General features: G+C 35.1%; 1 protein-coding gene across 1 annotated transcript in view; it reads right to left on the bottom strand.

The window, feature by feature from the left end:
• Positions 1 to 16,195, bottom strand: part of CNTN6 (contactin 6) — a 292,595-nt gene that overhangs the window by 82,517 nt on the left and 193,883 nt on the right.

Below are 16,195 nucleotides of genomic sequence, written 5' to 3'. Positions count from 1 at the left end.
GTTGAAAAGACACAAGGCTGAACAGAGACAGGTAAGTTTCTCAATTAAAAAAGAACACCCTCTAGATTTTTTTTTTTTCTTACCTCATTTGGCGTTGGAGTGATAAGTCTTCTTCCATAAACCATTTAATTATGAAGAAGGTTATAACACTCAGTGTACTGGCTTCTAACATAAGAACTTTCAATTTTGAAGAAGGGTATAAGAATTAGAGTACTGAATTCTCAATCTTCAGCGGACCCATGTTTGTTTGTTTGTTTTTTGTCTGTATTTTGATTTTCCTTTTAAAAAAAACAATGCTTCCTATCTTTACCTCATCTGATTTGGCCATACGTCATCTGATTTGAATTGGGAAGACTACACCTCAGGCTTCAGGAGAGAGCACAAGATTCAGAGCTTGCCATTTGAAGAAGGTGCACTATAGTCACTGTGATTTGTCAACTATGGGAACCAAGGCAACCTATAAGAAATAACTACACTCAATTCTGGGACTACATTTGGAAGAACTGTTGAAGGGAGAATCTTTCTTCACTGTGGTTTGCTCAGACAGTGTAATAGAAACTTGGAACTTCTAGGCAACAATTTCCCACCAAATGGAGTATCTTTGAAAGCCAAAGTTAACACAAAGGAAAGACACCTGGAATTCTTCACATGCCTAGACCAAGTCATGCCTGATGCCCACCACCCCCAATCTCTCTTGAACATTTCTGTAAGTCCATACATCCTTTTCTTTTTCTTTTTTGACTTAAGCTTGTTTGAGTTGTTTTCCCGCTGCTTTCAAACCAATCCTCTCACCAAAAAAAAGGACTTGACAAATAGTTCTGAATGTCTGGGTCTAAATGCTATCTATGTGATTGAATTATACAATATGGTGGATTCCCTCTGGATATTACATTTTGTACTCCATATACTAGAATTTTCAGGGCAAATAAACTATCAAAAAAAATCACTCAAACATTTTGAAAGTTAAAAAAAAATAGAAGTCTTATCAAATGTATTTTGTGACTGCATTTGATGTTCAAATTACTAATAGGAGACAAATCAAGCAGTTTTATAAGAATTCACAGTTACTAATTAAATGCTGAGATTTTTTTTCAGATTTGTTATGTCACTGCTAAATATGAATGCATGATCCTCCTGATTATCACTGGTAATGTGATATATACAGACAGAATAAATGCAAAACACAGATTACATAAAAATGCATATGCATTTTAATGAAAACTTTCCATTTTGTCCTGAAACTTCTTATGAAGATACTAAATGAACTGCTTTAGATTTCACACCCTCTGTCTTTTCTGAAGGCATCCCAAATGGACAGTGGGTGGGAAGAACTGGAATCTACAAAAGATGAAATTATTTTAGTAATGAGCTTTAGTTTTTAAAGATTTTTATTTATTTATTTGAGAGAGAGAGAGCAAGTACATGAGTGGGGGGAGGGGCAGAGGGAGAGTATCTTCAAGCAGACTCCCTGCTGAGGGTGGAGCCTGATGTGGGGCTCCATCCTATGACCCATGAGATCATGACCTGAGCCAAAACCAAGAGTCAACAGGCTGATCCACCCAGGTGCCCCAATCAGCTTTAGTTTTTAAATGCAAGTTCATTTTTCTAAGGCATGCCATCCTATGTAAATAATAATTATAATTACAATAATAAAACTATCAGAATACTATTTATGCTTTACAGAGCAGAACATAGCTCTCATCAGCTATATTTTGTTCCACCTTTATAAGCATGAATTTTCTCATTTATAGAACAAGGATTAATAATAGTACATAATTCACAGGATTATTGTGAGGATTAAATGATACAATCCATGTGCAACATGCTGTCTAGCACCCATTAAATACTACCTTGGAGTGTTAATGATAAATTAATAAAATAATTTAAAATCATTATTATGTTATTGTTATTATTTCAAAAGCAAAAATCCTAGCTGATATTTATTTGTTTTCTGTTCTCTGTTAAGGACTCCATATGATTATGCGTTCAACATAAATTGATTTATGAATCATTTGTCAATTAAAATTAGATCTCTACACTGTGAATGAAATGGGTACACAAACATCCCGATATGTCTCTAGAAGTAAATTTCTTGCTTCTCCCTGCTTTACATATTGACTGCCAAGATGATATTACCCCTGATCATAGTGGTCATGCTCAGTTCCTCATCATGACAGCAGAGCTCTCTCAGGTGAGATACTACATGTTCTGCTGTGAAGTATCTTTGTTTTTCAACCTGGCTAATCATCTAGGACCATGGTGGTAGGGAGGAAAGGAATTATACAGAGTTCTCCGAAGAGAAAAGAAAAATCCTATGTAACACACCTGAGCATTTTTATGAATATTAATAATCATTAATTGAGTGCTTACTATGTACCAGGCATTGTGACAGATGGCTTCCATACGTCAACTGAGTTAAATACTCAGCTGGCAGCTGTGAACAGTTCTAATTACCTTTTTGGAATGGTATTCACGTTTAGACAGGTAATTTCTGCTAAGTTATTACCTGCCAAGTCTCCTCCACTTAGAGTTCCAGTACAGGCTAATTTCTTGTGATTGACCTTCCAGTTCTTTGAGTTACCACCCATTCAATTATAAACACCAGTAGACTACTTCTACTGGGGCTGCAGCATTCTTTTTAGGATCTACCTAGTTCGGCCATGCTGATGATGATAGTGATGCAATATTTGCTGGCAGCTCATTCTAGTTTAAAATAAGTGGTCTATCGAAAATGCAGAGTTAATATATTAACACATGAAGAATGTCATGGAGCAAGGGGGATCTTCGAGCGTTCTTCAGAATGGAGATTATTGTTAAATCTCTTGAGAAATCTCTTGAAACTGTGCTGTTTTAGAAGGGAAGTCAAAATAAATGGTGCTATCATTAAAATAAATGGTCCTAACTGCAAATATCAGCCATTTCTGGTAACATTTCGCTTTTAGCTCCAATTCCTCCCTACACCCCCCCCCCTTTTTCTGTCTTCCCAAATACGATGTAGAATAGAGCTTGGATATAAATCTCAATAAAGAAAACCAATCCAAAGCAACTTTCTTATTCAAAGTTTCCTCAGACCATAGGAGATGCGCTCAGGAGCCTTGCATTTCAAAAGGAGCTTTGCAAAAACCTTTTTCTGATTTTGTTACTATTTGTTAAATCAAGTTTTCCTGGAATGTGGGTCCTCACAGTTGTGAAATACTACCAGATAATAACAGCAAAGTTTTCTCTCTTTTTCTTTGTTCCTCCACCCCCCTGGTTTCATGCTTCTTAAATAAGCATTGCCATAAATAAGGACTTTTACTCTATTTTCTCTCGTCATTATGCTTTTATGGAGTGAGCATCCTATTAATTTTATCTGGAGACAGAGTATACATTTGTTAACCATCTGGCCTAGTTCCAACCTGAATTGGAAGTTAAATTAAAGCTCTTCACACTCTAGTAGAAACTGTGCTTCAATTCTATACTATTAGCCCATAAATAGAATTTTCATTACTAGTGCTATTTGAGAAAGCTTATATATCTCCCTTGGATTTCTTAAACCTCATTATCCACAGCTTAAATCCAGGCCATACTAAGTTTTTAACTAGAAACTGCTACAGAGAACCAGTTTCCTAAGATGCTCATATTTGGGATTATTCTTAACTTGAACCTCATTTCAGAAAATCCTGTCAGTGGCCATTTTTAATCAAAGACAGTGAAGCAGAATAACAAAACCAGCAAAGAGTGCCTTTGTTAAATTTTGAGACTGTTCGGCTAGCTGCTTTCATTTCCCCAACTTGAAATATTCATACAAAGAGCTTGGAATGTAAGATTGTCCTATGGGGATACAACGTGGATACATTCATGAGTTCTGCAGAAGAGCAATCTCACTGTTATGGAAAAGGGAAAACATTTTTTTCTGAGTGATCTAAATGTAGTCATGATCCTGTTCTACCGGTCAGTATCTACACCAGGTTTCTCTCAGGGAAAAAATTTACTGTGCGCATGTATTAATCTGGTATATTTGTCACTACAGTTGCTGCAGCCAATTGAGAAGCTACAAATGGTTCAGTCATAATAGCAATGGTAGCAGAATGGTGCTTGTAAGTAGGGTAAAAGGACACAGGCAGGTCTCTGTATGATTGAATGCAAATTGCCCAATTTCTCTGAGCCTCAGCTTTCTCTTTATAACTAGAGATAACGATGGGTTCAAAAAGGCTTCTTGAGAGGATCAAATAAGGAAATAGGAGTGAGAACCCATGGTGAAATAGAAAGTTTGAACCAAAAATAAGGTTTGCTAAATTTCCTTATTACCATGATTATTATCACATAGGACAAGAAGACCCTATTATCTAAAGACTCCCTAAGAATGTTATTGCCATTTTCTACTCCTTTTAACTAAGGTAAAATAAGCACTAATTTGCACATGAACCATAAACTGGAGACTGCCATTCCAAGGTGTAAATGACACTGCATTTAGCAGTTAATTAACAGCTTGTCCATAGTGTTTTATCAATACATAATATTAACCCTAAATAAATACCTCTCCAATCACATGAACATTACACTGCTCTAAAGTAAAGAAAATGATAATTTGGTTAAGGTATGTGAGGTTCTGGAGGTCTGTGTTCCATCAAATTTATAGGTCTTGATGTTAGCTCTGCTCATAACCATATGCTTTCAGGTAAACAAGTAAAGGAAATATTACATATAGTATGCTAATATTTAATCATTCTATCATTAATATATCTAATATGTATTGAGCACTGTGTTAAGTGCCTCAGTAAAACCATGTAACAATACTATGAGACACAGGATTACTGTTATAGATATTTTGTAGATAAGGAGACTGGGTCTAGGAAAGGCTGGATAACATGCCCAATATCACATTGTGAACTTAAAACAAAAAAGTATTTGAACTAAAGTCTGTCTTTTCATAGAGAGTGAGCTCTAAACCATCATGCTTTGCTGCTCCTACATGAACTAATCAGATATAAAATGAGTTATCCTATTAGGATGTATTAGGATGTGCTGAGAAATATATTCTTCATCTAATGAACTAATGTGTTTTACAACTAGTGGATAGAGTTCATTTTGTCCAAGGTTCAGAAGATGAAAGGATAGAGTTGCTTTATCTTGTTTTTTAACATACTGAGATGCCTCCAGATTCTGATAAAGGATCTAGAGATGGGTTTCAAGGTCAGCTGGAAAAAAGGAAGCAAGTAACTTCTTTTCCTTCAGCTCAGTACCACCTTGGATTTGAAATCTCTCTCATACAATTGCCAATTATTTAAAAAGTAAGAAATGTAGGTCTCCTGAGAAAGGTGGTGATAGACTGGGACAGGAAGGATGAGTTGCTTCCAGAAGCATATATATTCTTCTTGGATGATTTTTAGAGCCTTTAAATTAGTTTCCTTTTAGAAACTAATTAGAAACAGCACTGTTAAACTCCAATTTATGGCTTTGGAAAAAAAATGAAAGGAATGTTTGACACTGGATTCAGAGTATGCACGTAAAATCAAAGAGGCCCAGTTTGTAGGCTGGGTCCCTGATCTGTGAAAGTGGCCCCTTTACAAGCATTCTTGAGGAGAATTTGGCAACACATTTCAGAAAACTTAGCTTTTTAGATTCCTTTTACCCAATAATTCCAACTTTCTAAAAATATACTGAGGAAGTTCTCATGGGCATGGGTAAAATCAGCCACAAGAGTATTCATTACATCATCATTCATGGCGACAAAAAATGGAAACAAAATAAAAGGAAAATAAGTAGGAGGCCAGCTGAAAACATACATTCAAATGTCCCCCTGTCATCACAAATGAAGGTAAAGAAGACTGTTTAAGGACCAGCAGATACATTCACCATTTATGGTTTTAAGATTTTTTAAAAAAACATTTTACAAAATAATATGTAGAAACAATGTGAACAGCACAACAAATATAGTAGTATTGGATTATAACCCGAAGTATAAAATAAATATCCACTAATCAATACTGATATAAATAAATAAATAAATGGGGAGGGGCAAATGACAAATCTCTCCTGCAGAGAAATGCCAAATAAATTATAAGGATTCAGTACCTTAAAGAGGTGAAGCATAACTCCCTTCATTAAGTGAGGAGGGTGCATACTAACCTCCTTCCAAAGAATCAATATGGAAAGAGAGAAAAATCAGTAATTTTACAGAGGAGCATCTTGACAAAAAGTACTTTAGCCGAGTGATGAAGGGCCAACATCAGGAGTCATAAATCATTTTGATAGAGTAGTAACCTTGATATGATGTGGTGAAATGGCACTTTGCCTTTGTGTGCTTCTTCCCCCAAACCCATAACCTCAATCTAAATATGAGGAAAATATTAGAAAAATTCCAACAGAGGGTGATCCTACAATGACATTGACCAGCACTCCTCAAAACTGTCAAGGTCATTGTAAACAAGGAAAGTTGAAAACACCGTTACAGGCAAGAAGAGCCTAGAGGGGATCCTGGAATAAATAAATAATAAAAAATAAAATAAGGACGTTAGACAAAAACCAAGGAAATTTGAAGTATGGACTCTAGTAAAAACATTGGTTCATTAATTAAAACAAATGTACCATCTTGGGGCACCTGGGTGGCTCAGTCGTTAAGCGTCTGCCTTCGGCTCAGGTCATGATCCCAGGGTCCTGGGATCGAGCCCCGCATCAGGCTCCCTGCTCGGCGGGAAGCCTGCTTCTCCCTCTCCCACACCCCCTGCTTGTGTTCCCTATCTCGCTGTGTCTCTCTCTGTCAAATAAATAAATAAAATCTTTAAAAAAAAAATGCACCATCTTAATGTAAAATGTTAGTAATAGGGGAATATGTGTGGGGTTATATGGGATTTCACTGTTCTATCTGCTTATTTTTTCTGTTCTAAAACTGTTATTAAAAAGTCTATTAATTAAAAGAAAGTATTGGTGGAAGGAGAAAAAGAGAAGCAAGACTCTCCTATTTCTCAGAGATACAAAGGACCCCTTAAATAATAGCCTAGAATTAGCTCTGCCAAAGGAATTGAGAGTGACCCCTTCTAATCTCAATTTAACAAAGGGCAGCCTGAGGAAAAGATAATCAGTAAATCTCCCAGAGTGAGTATCCTTGAATCTTCCTTCACGGAAAGTTTGTAAGGAAAGAGTAGATCCCAAGAAAAATGTGTTATCATGTGTTGTTGCATCCATCCTATTTTCAGTAGCCTGCAAACTCCCCAAGGCCTGTATATAATCTTTATTTCCCCAGCGCCTAGTTTGGTGTCTGCCGCTTGGAGAATTCCTTCTGACTGGCTGACTAAATAAGTGAAGGAATAAAGGAATTAATGATTGAATGAGGTATTCTAAGCATATTTGCTGAGTTAATAAATACTTGTGTTCAATTTGCCAAATGAGTGAGTGAGGGGATGACAGTAATCCTTATACACATTATTAACCACAGAATTTTGAAATAGTAAATCCATTATTCTGAGCAAGTCCTTGAGGATTGTGTTAGCACAAAAATATAACACAGAGATCCCTTGTCCCCTTCCTTTGTGTTCCTTTTTACCTCCTCAGTTAAAGCAGTGCTGACAATGACCATAATTTAAAAAATTGTTAATATTTATTGATTGTCTTTTACGGGCCAGATACTTTGGTAGGTAAGTAGGTAAGTTTAATAGTATTTCCAGTCCTTACAACAATTCTACTCTATGTATCTATATAACTATCTACCTATCTATCATCCATCACCTATCAAATTTTGCCTTTGTTTTACAGATAAGTAGCCCAGCTATTGACAGAAAAATTTAATATTTAAATACTGATCTTTTTGAATTCAAAGTCTATGCTCTTTCCAGAACACAATGTTGCCTTGAAATGTTAGTGAATTCACTAGTAAGTCATTCAGTCCTAGGGGGAGTGCATGTGTATGTGTGTTTGTTGAGGATTAATGTTTTCAATTTCTCAACGATTGGTTTGAATATTTGTCAGTTCTCAGATTTGCATGCACGGTCAACAGAGGGGGGTATTCTATGGAGTTTACCTTAGAATTTACCAGTTTATGTCAAGCAACATAGTATCCTGATAACACGTAAAACAATTAGCAAGCACCTAAAGATTACGTTCCAGTGTGGGGCAAATGGGAAAAAAACTATACATAGAAAAATATTCTGCTATCCAGATACTCAATTCAATGAGAAAAAAAAAAAAAGCCAAATTACTTACAAGACATCCAAATAGGAAAAGTTTAAGATACCTCTTTGATTTCGTTTAAAGCTAATTGTTAAAGGCCTAAAAGATCTGAATGCATTTGGTTTGATTTGAAAATACTATTGCTGTCCTGCGATACCACAGTGACCTTTTTTGTGGCATAATCTGAAATGATGTCCATATGTGTAAGAAAAAAAAAGTGAATATTAGATAGCTTCTCTTCATCTGAGAGTTCTGCAATACCTAAAAACATCTTGGTGAAACTTCACATTTATTGCTTGAAATTAATAGCCAAGCTAGGTATCTTTTCCTTCATAAATTAGAAAAAAATAAATAAGATATATGTGAATACATACAGTCCTGTATGAAGGCTCCTGAACACATAGAACATTCAGTGCTGCTACGAATTTTATTTACATTTCTGAGCACTAACAGCAAAATTACTAAATTATGGTTAAAGAAAAAAGAAGAAGAAGGAAAATATGTGTGGTTGTTTATAAGAGCAGTAGAAGAGTTATGAGGGATATCAGTTTAATTTCTTCACTAAGAGCAAAGGCCTATATTTTCCTAACAGGAGACACTAAGATCTATCAGTCAGTCACACTACATTTGCACAGCACCTATACACAGGGTTTCTCAGGGTGTTTTACAATACAGTTAATTTGCAGCTTAGATAATTAAGAGTCTGCCATGTTAAACAAATGAGAAAAGCCGGGAGTTGAAAGCTGTGATCATGTCAGCGCTGAAACCCCAACACAGAAAGTGAGTTTCATATCCCCAAAGTCATAGCAATTAAGGTTCAAGCGGGTATCTGAAGTTTTGTCTTCATTATTCTATACTCACGCTAGTTTATGGTGGTCTAAGATGGTTAAATTCTGCGAGCAAACATTCTAGTCAGCTTTCCCTACACTTCACTCTCTAGACTCCTTGCCTGCCTAATGTAGCAGCCGACCACGTGAGTTGCTGTGACTGAAACTATGCTTTCTGTTCTGTCTCTAATCATCTATCCCAGATTTTTGTAAATGGTAGATATTGCCATCATCTCATACAAAGCTGTGAGGGGTATGGTCCTCAATGGCCCTGATCGATTTTTGGAAACACTTATTGCTTCTCATTAAAAAAACTGCCTGGATTTTAAAAAGGTTAACTTTTGAATTTTTTTAGATTTTTAATATGTAAAATAAAACTTACTGTTGCTGAATTGTTAGTAATTACAGAGACTCTAAATGGGAAAGATGTCTATAATTCCATTCCCCAGATAAAATCTTTTAAACATTTTACTGAAAATTTTCAAGCCTTTTTTTAGGAAAACTTTTATAGAATTGGGGCTAACTGCCTCTACACACAGGGAATGAATTCATATATTAAAAGATAATTTTTTTTGAAGATTTTATTTATTTATTTGACAGATAGAGACATAGCGAGAAGGAACACAAGCAGGGGAGTGGGAGAGGGAGAAGCAGGCTTCCCACCAAGCAGGGAGCCCAATGTGGGGCTCAATCCCAGGACCCTGGGACCATGACCCAAGCCGAAGGCATACGCTTAATGACTGAGCCACCCAGGCACCCCTAAAAGATAATTTGATGTAAATATCAAATGGCTATGAGTGTGAATTTTGAAGTCAGAATCAGTGAGATTTAGATTTGAATTCTAGATCTACAATTTATGTTGATTTAGTCAGTTAATTTCTCTAAACTTCACTGTATCCACCTTCAAAATTAGCATTAATAATAATACCTGGCTTCTAATTGTGTTCAAATCACTGGGACTACACTTACCCTCCTGTTGGCAACAAATGAAAAACTGGACAATTACATGGGAAACAAACCTGATTCCAGAAATACAATAATGCATGGCATAAAACTGTGATCCCTGAAGGAGGGGAAATACATGAAGCAAGACTTTGGTATCCTGGTTTTCTACATACAGGTGGGCACTTTCCAGAGGAGAGAATAAGGAAGGTGAATCTATATAGGACATTAATGTTTCACTGAGTTGAGGAGACACACAAGGGTAAGTGACTGGGAGTGCAGAGCAGAGTATCAGAGAGGATGAGATTATGAAAAGGAAGCGCATAAGTGTCACATGAGAGTGGGCATAGAACAATCTTCTGAGCTAAACAGGGCTATAAGACTGTTGAGTTCCTCTGAGCTATTAGAAAAGAGATTTTGTAAACATTTGGAGCTTCAATAGGGGGATGCATCTTACTAGTTAACTAGCCTTAGACTAAAGTCTATATCTAGTCTACAGAAGCTTAATAATAAGCCATAGAAAGATCAAGCAGATTTATAGTAACTTAAATCCTGTCAATAAAATCCAATATTTTAAATAAATATACCACAACCTGGCATATAACAATGTAACATTCGTTATGTTTAAAATTCGATCTAAAATTACCAGATAATCTAAAATGCATAAAAATGAGAATCATGACTAGGAGAAAAAGAAGTCAACAGAAACAGATTCATAAATTACAAGGATGATAGAATTAGCAAGCAAGGACTTTCATATCATCAACAGGGATCCTGCATAATAGCAGGGGATTATAGCTGAAGAACCATAGACTCAAACTCTACACGAGAAAGGATCTCTAGGGAAACCCAAAGACAACAGGGGAGACACAAACAAAGACAATAGAGAAAATGTTAGCCTCTGACTTCACAGCTACAGTAAACAAAAGCGGCAAACAGTAAACACAACTTCGCTCCTTGCTAGATAAACATAAAACCTCACACATAAATCCAGTAACCTCAATTCCTTTTAACTGATAAATCTCATCAATGGATTCAACAACAACAAGAACAACAACAACAATACAAAGCATGTTAATAAGCAGTCTGCAGAGACAAAGCAAGCACTGAAACCACACTCACATAAGGCAAATATTCTGGGATTACCAGACTGGAAATTTAAACTACTATGATTAATGTGCTAAGGACTCTAATGGAAAACAAAAACAAAAACAAAACAAAACAAAACAAAAAACCCAGACAACATATGAAAACACATGATTAATGTAAGCAGAGAAAAAGAAGTTGTAAGAAATGATCAAAAGGAAACCCTAGAAATAAAACCATTGTAATACAAATGAGAATTCCTTGATAGGCTTACCAGTGGACTGAACACGGCTGAGGAAAGAATAAGTGAACTGAACTGGAAGAAATATCAGTAGAAGCTTCCCAACCAACATGCAAAGAGAAAAAAAAAAAAAAAAAAAGAATGAAAACCAACCAAACAAACAAAACCACAAACCCAGAATATCCAAGAACTATAGGAAACTATAAATGGTGCAACAGGTGTCTATTAGAAATACCAGAAGGAGAACAAAGAAAAAAATGAATAGAGGAAATAGTGGAAGTAATGATGGTTGGGAAGTTTCCAAAATTAATTGCAACTACCAAATCATAAGAGAACACCAGGCATGATGCAAGTGCCAAAAAAAGCTACACATTCAAGAGAAGGAATATTCCACAGGAAAAAGGGGAATATTACCTATATTACCTAATTATGCAAGTATGTATGTGCTGCATTCCACAAACATTTAATGAAAACCAGTCAGTATTTTAGGAACTGTCTTAGGTCCTGAAAATGAAAAACTTAAGAATAAGATGTAGCACTGACCTATCTTTTTTTTTTTCTCCCTTATATCCACCTATTCACCTACTGATTTCTATCCTCCCTTCCTCCCTCCCTTTTCCTCCTTCCCTTTCTCTATTTATCTCTTATCAAAATATATAAACCCTTGCTTAATGAATATATAGTTTATAGCATAAAAAGTATTCATTAGTTATTTAACAAGAGTGTTTAGAAACATTGTTAATAAGAAAGAGAACTTTGATTTCATTCCTCTTTGCTCAGTTTTGTGTTTATCGAATATCTTACAAAGAAGTGTGGCACCTCAGAAAGGGAACAAGGAGATTTAAATTGATTTATACAAGTAGTTCCTATATTTGGAAAAAAAAAATTACTAAGCCCAAATGCAGCATGGCAATATAATCATGAAGAGATATTGGAGAATATGATCCATAATTATCTTTTAGTAGAATTTATAAAAACACTTTAGTAGAGTTTATAAAAACACTGCAAATATAGGTTTATAATTTATAAAGCAAGAGGTTTGATTTTTAACACTTTCAGATTATTTTATGCCTATCATATAATTAATTTTGGAGAGAATGTGTTGTTTTTTATGTTTATTAATTGTGCAAATTTAAAACGTTGGTATAGTATTTGGTAAGCATCAAATTTTATAGTGGACTAAAAAAGCATTTTCAGTATGTTTGCAGTATTCAAATGCAATGCAATTTGTTCTCTGAAAACCGCTGGCAAGCATATATAAAAACTCTTTTTGTTAGTAGCTCACAAATGTATAATATTCTCCAAAGTACACAAAACATTTTCACATACATTTTGTCCATCTGAAGAAATGCGAAATGTATCTCCACTGCAATTACACAAAATAATGTGTTTCTTACACAGGATATTTTAACACTATCACTTTGACCCAGTGGATGCTTTGGACTTTCCATTTTAACTATAAGGAATTTTAATCCCATATTAATGACATAATTTAATAAACATAATCTCAACATTGACTGATTTTGTCACGTAAAATCTTATGGAGTATGTTCCATTAAATCAATTGTTTCCTTGGCAATTTTCTGTGAAGTAATTCTCATCATTTTCCATTTTTCTTCATTTTATTTCATGTGCAACAAATCTTTTATGTATAAACTTAACAATGTATAATTTATCCATCAGTTTTTTTGGACATACCCATGAGATTTAACGTTTCAAGAGAGTTTTTTTTTTTAACTATTATTTTTCCAACTCAAATTTTCCTGAGTCAAATATTGCTAGTACAAATTATATCAGAAGCTTAGGTACTCCCACATGTTTTTAAGATAATAAATTTTACCATATGCAGTTTTACCAGTTGTCAGGTTTTAATGTGTTGATTGTTTCCATCCAAAAGAGATGATTTCATTTATTTTTAAATCATTCCATTTGAGAATTTTCAACAATTTTCCTCATATATTCTAAGGCTTTTTGGTTCCCCTGTTTGGATTATCAATCCTCTCCTTCCGTTTACTTCCAATGAATTCTTACAGCATGTACCCATCAAGAGTGAAGTCAAACGGTGAACTCTAAGTGGGATGGTCAACATTTCCTGACTCTACCTTTTTCCTTTCCTCCACTCCTCCATCTCATAGCAAGCTGAGCTGAAAATGGAGTGTGGATCTTTAGCAGTATTTTGAGTGGCATATACCTCTCAAAAATGCAGGCCAAGTTATAACTTATCACCCACTGTTTTAATGCACGGCATGTGTGTGGATATGGGTATGGGTGTGTGTGGTGAGAGGAGAAGACAGAGACAGGGAGACAGAGAGAGTGAGCAAAGGACAAAGAGAGAGAAGGGAATGTGGCAAAGACTTATACTTAGTTGGTTCAGATGAAGGACATATATAATTGACATAATTGTCCAGGTATTTCTCTTTCAACATTTCTGTAGGTTTGAATTTTTAAGAAATAAAACATAAACGTAAATAAAATTAGGAAATCTGATATGTGAGCAATTCAAAGCCTATAACAATCAACTAAGTTTTCTCCTTGTCCCCTCCTCTTTTCTACTCCAGAACTGACCCTCTTTGTTGCTCTCTCTTATACTGCCATCAGTAGGAGACAGAGAGAAAAGGAATGAACTGTAGAGATGAGAATTTGTAGACCTTCTGAGATACCTATTTCTAGTTCCATCATCTCCACTAACTCAAACACTGGTTAGACAAAAAGATAAATAGAATTTGCATTTTGGGTTCAGAATAATTCAATGTTCATTGCCTAAATGCCACGCTCAGTGCTAAATGTTTTTTACATGTATTATCCACTCCATACTTCAAAATAAACATAAAAGGCAGGTATCATTATAACTCCTTTTGGATGAGTATATGGAAATTCATAGAGGTTAAGAAGCATGTTTGCTAATAGACAACTCTTGAGACTATTGTGAATTGAATCTGTCTTCACTGGTTTCACGAGCAGTTAGCTTAATCATTTATTTAAAAGTTTCTAAGTTCAGAACTTAAAATCAGGTGGGACTAGTTTTGAATTGCCCTTGCACTCTTAACAGGAGCTTGAAATTGAACAGGTTACTTATTCAGTCTGAGCCTCACTATTCTCATATATAATGAAAATATGATATACCCTGAATAATTATAAGGATTATACGTAGATAGAATATATATATGTAAAATCTAACCTCTTACTTATAAATGTTTAACAAATGAATTTTATTTACGTGAGATTCTTGAGAACGAGGCTCAATAATTTTCAGTTATTTATTATGTAAGAGTATTTTTTCAATTACAGGAATCTATATTTCCTGATGCCAAATATGATAGAATCATCTATAAATATTCTTTTCAGATGTTATCTTTCATTGGTCTTTTTAAGTAAATTGTCTAATTCTCAAAGTATTTTGCTGACATTTTATGTTTTTTTATAAACTTTAATTTCGGAGAAAGCTTGAAAATGTTGAAAGTTCATCATATCTTAAAAGGCTGTGACAGAAAGTCCCCATTTGTCACTTTCTTAAGCATGATTTAATCAGTCAGTAATTATTTATTGGACAAACACTATGGAACCAATACCGTATAAAAATAAAATATGGTCTCTTAAATACCTGAAAAATGAATAACTCGAGAATTTAATTTAAAGATCTACAAAATTTCATATATACAAAGAAACTTAAAGAGATTTAGTAACCAGCATTATTTGGATTGCTCAGTATATTTGAGAAAGGGACAGGTGGGGCTAGGTATGGAGAGATAAGTAGGGGGCTACATGATCAGGTTCACAGAAATCCCCGAAATGTGGAGGTGTAAGGAACCAGAGAAAAGGGAACACACCCTACCACCCTGCCCTCATGGGGGGGTGGGGAGGGGAGAAAGGGCTTTTTTTATGACAGTCACCTGTGACCAACAAAGAATAAATAGGCCATGAAAAGAAGTAAGCCATTAAAGATGCTATGGCTAGTCTGCTTACACAAAGGTGCTGTCAGTAGAGAAATTAAAAAGATTTAAGTTCCCTGGTTAGCTTTCAATATGAGACCAACCCTAAAAGCCCTCAGTGGCAACCCTGTTGGGACGCCCCCACACACACACTCCTAAGAGCTTTTTCTTTTTTTTTTATGTATCCTTGCTTAATAAAACTCTCGCTTTACTCACGCTCCTTTGTGAGATTCATTCTTCGACTACTTGAGACAAGAACCAAGCTCTTCCCCTTCATATTTACTTAATAACAAAATGGAAACTTTTAAAAATGTTTTTCATGTTTTGGAACATAAATTACTTTTTCTAAATGTGATGACCACTTTGGGAAGAGACTGTATTTAGAGGTAAACCCTCAAATTTGATAGGGTCAAGTCTCTTACTATTCAAAATATGTTTTATAGAAAATAAGAATCATCATTACCTGGAGGCATGTTAGAAATGGAGAAATCAAGCCTCACCTCACACCTACAGAATCCCAATTTAACCATGTCCCCAGGTAATTCATTTGCATATTGTTTAAAAACAGCAGATCTAGTCTATCTATCCCCTTGTTACTTGGGTACTAGTATTTAGAGGCATAAAAATGAAGTCTGAATATCGCCAAAAGGCAAAGAGATGTCTGGATATTCTATGCCAAAATGCAAATATTTGGCCCGCTTAAAAGCATTCCAAACCTGTTGGCTGATAAACACTTATCTGAGTAAAACAAAGTGCCTCCACTTCCAGGGCAGGTTTCGCTCAATTCTAATGACCACTATGAACAATGGCCTTTAATTAGTCTTATTTTGGAAACCTGCAGTGCAGGTTTTTTTCATTTACAAGAATTGCTGATTAATTAAGCAAGAAGACACTCCAGGCAATATATTTCTGGATGTAGGATAAGATGGAGTGAAGGATATGTTGCAGATTTAGTGACTTGTTCACCATCTTATACAAGTACACATATTCCTCTACAAGATGCTGCCCAAATGGGACTCATT

This window comes from Phoca vitulina, unplaced genomic scaffold (assembly GCF_004348235.1).
Source record: "Phoca vitulina isolate PV1807 unplaced genomic scaffold, GSC_HSeal_1.0 scaffold13, whole genome shotgun sequence".
Taxonomy (NCBI): Eukaryota; Metazoa; Chordata; class Mammalia; order Carnivora; family Phocidae; genus Phoca; species Phoca vitulina.
This window is presented reverse-complemented; position numbering and strand designations above follow the sequence as displayed.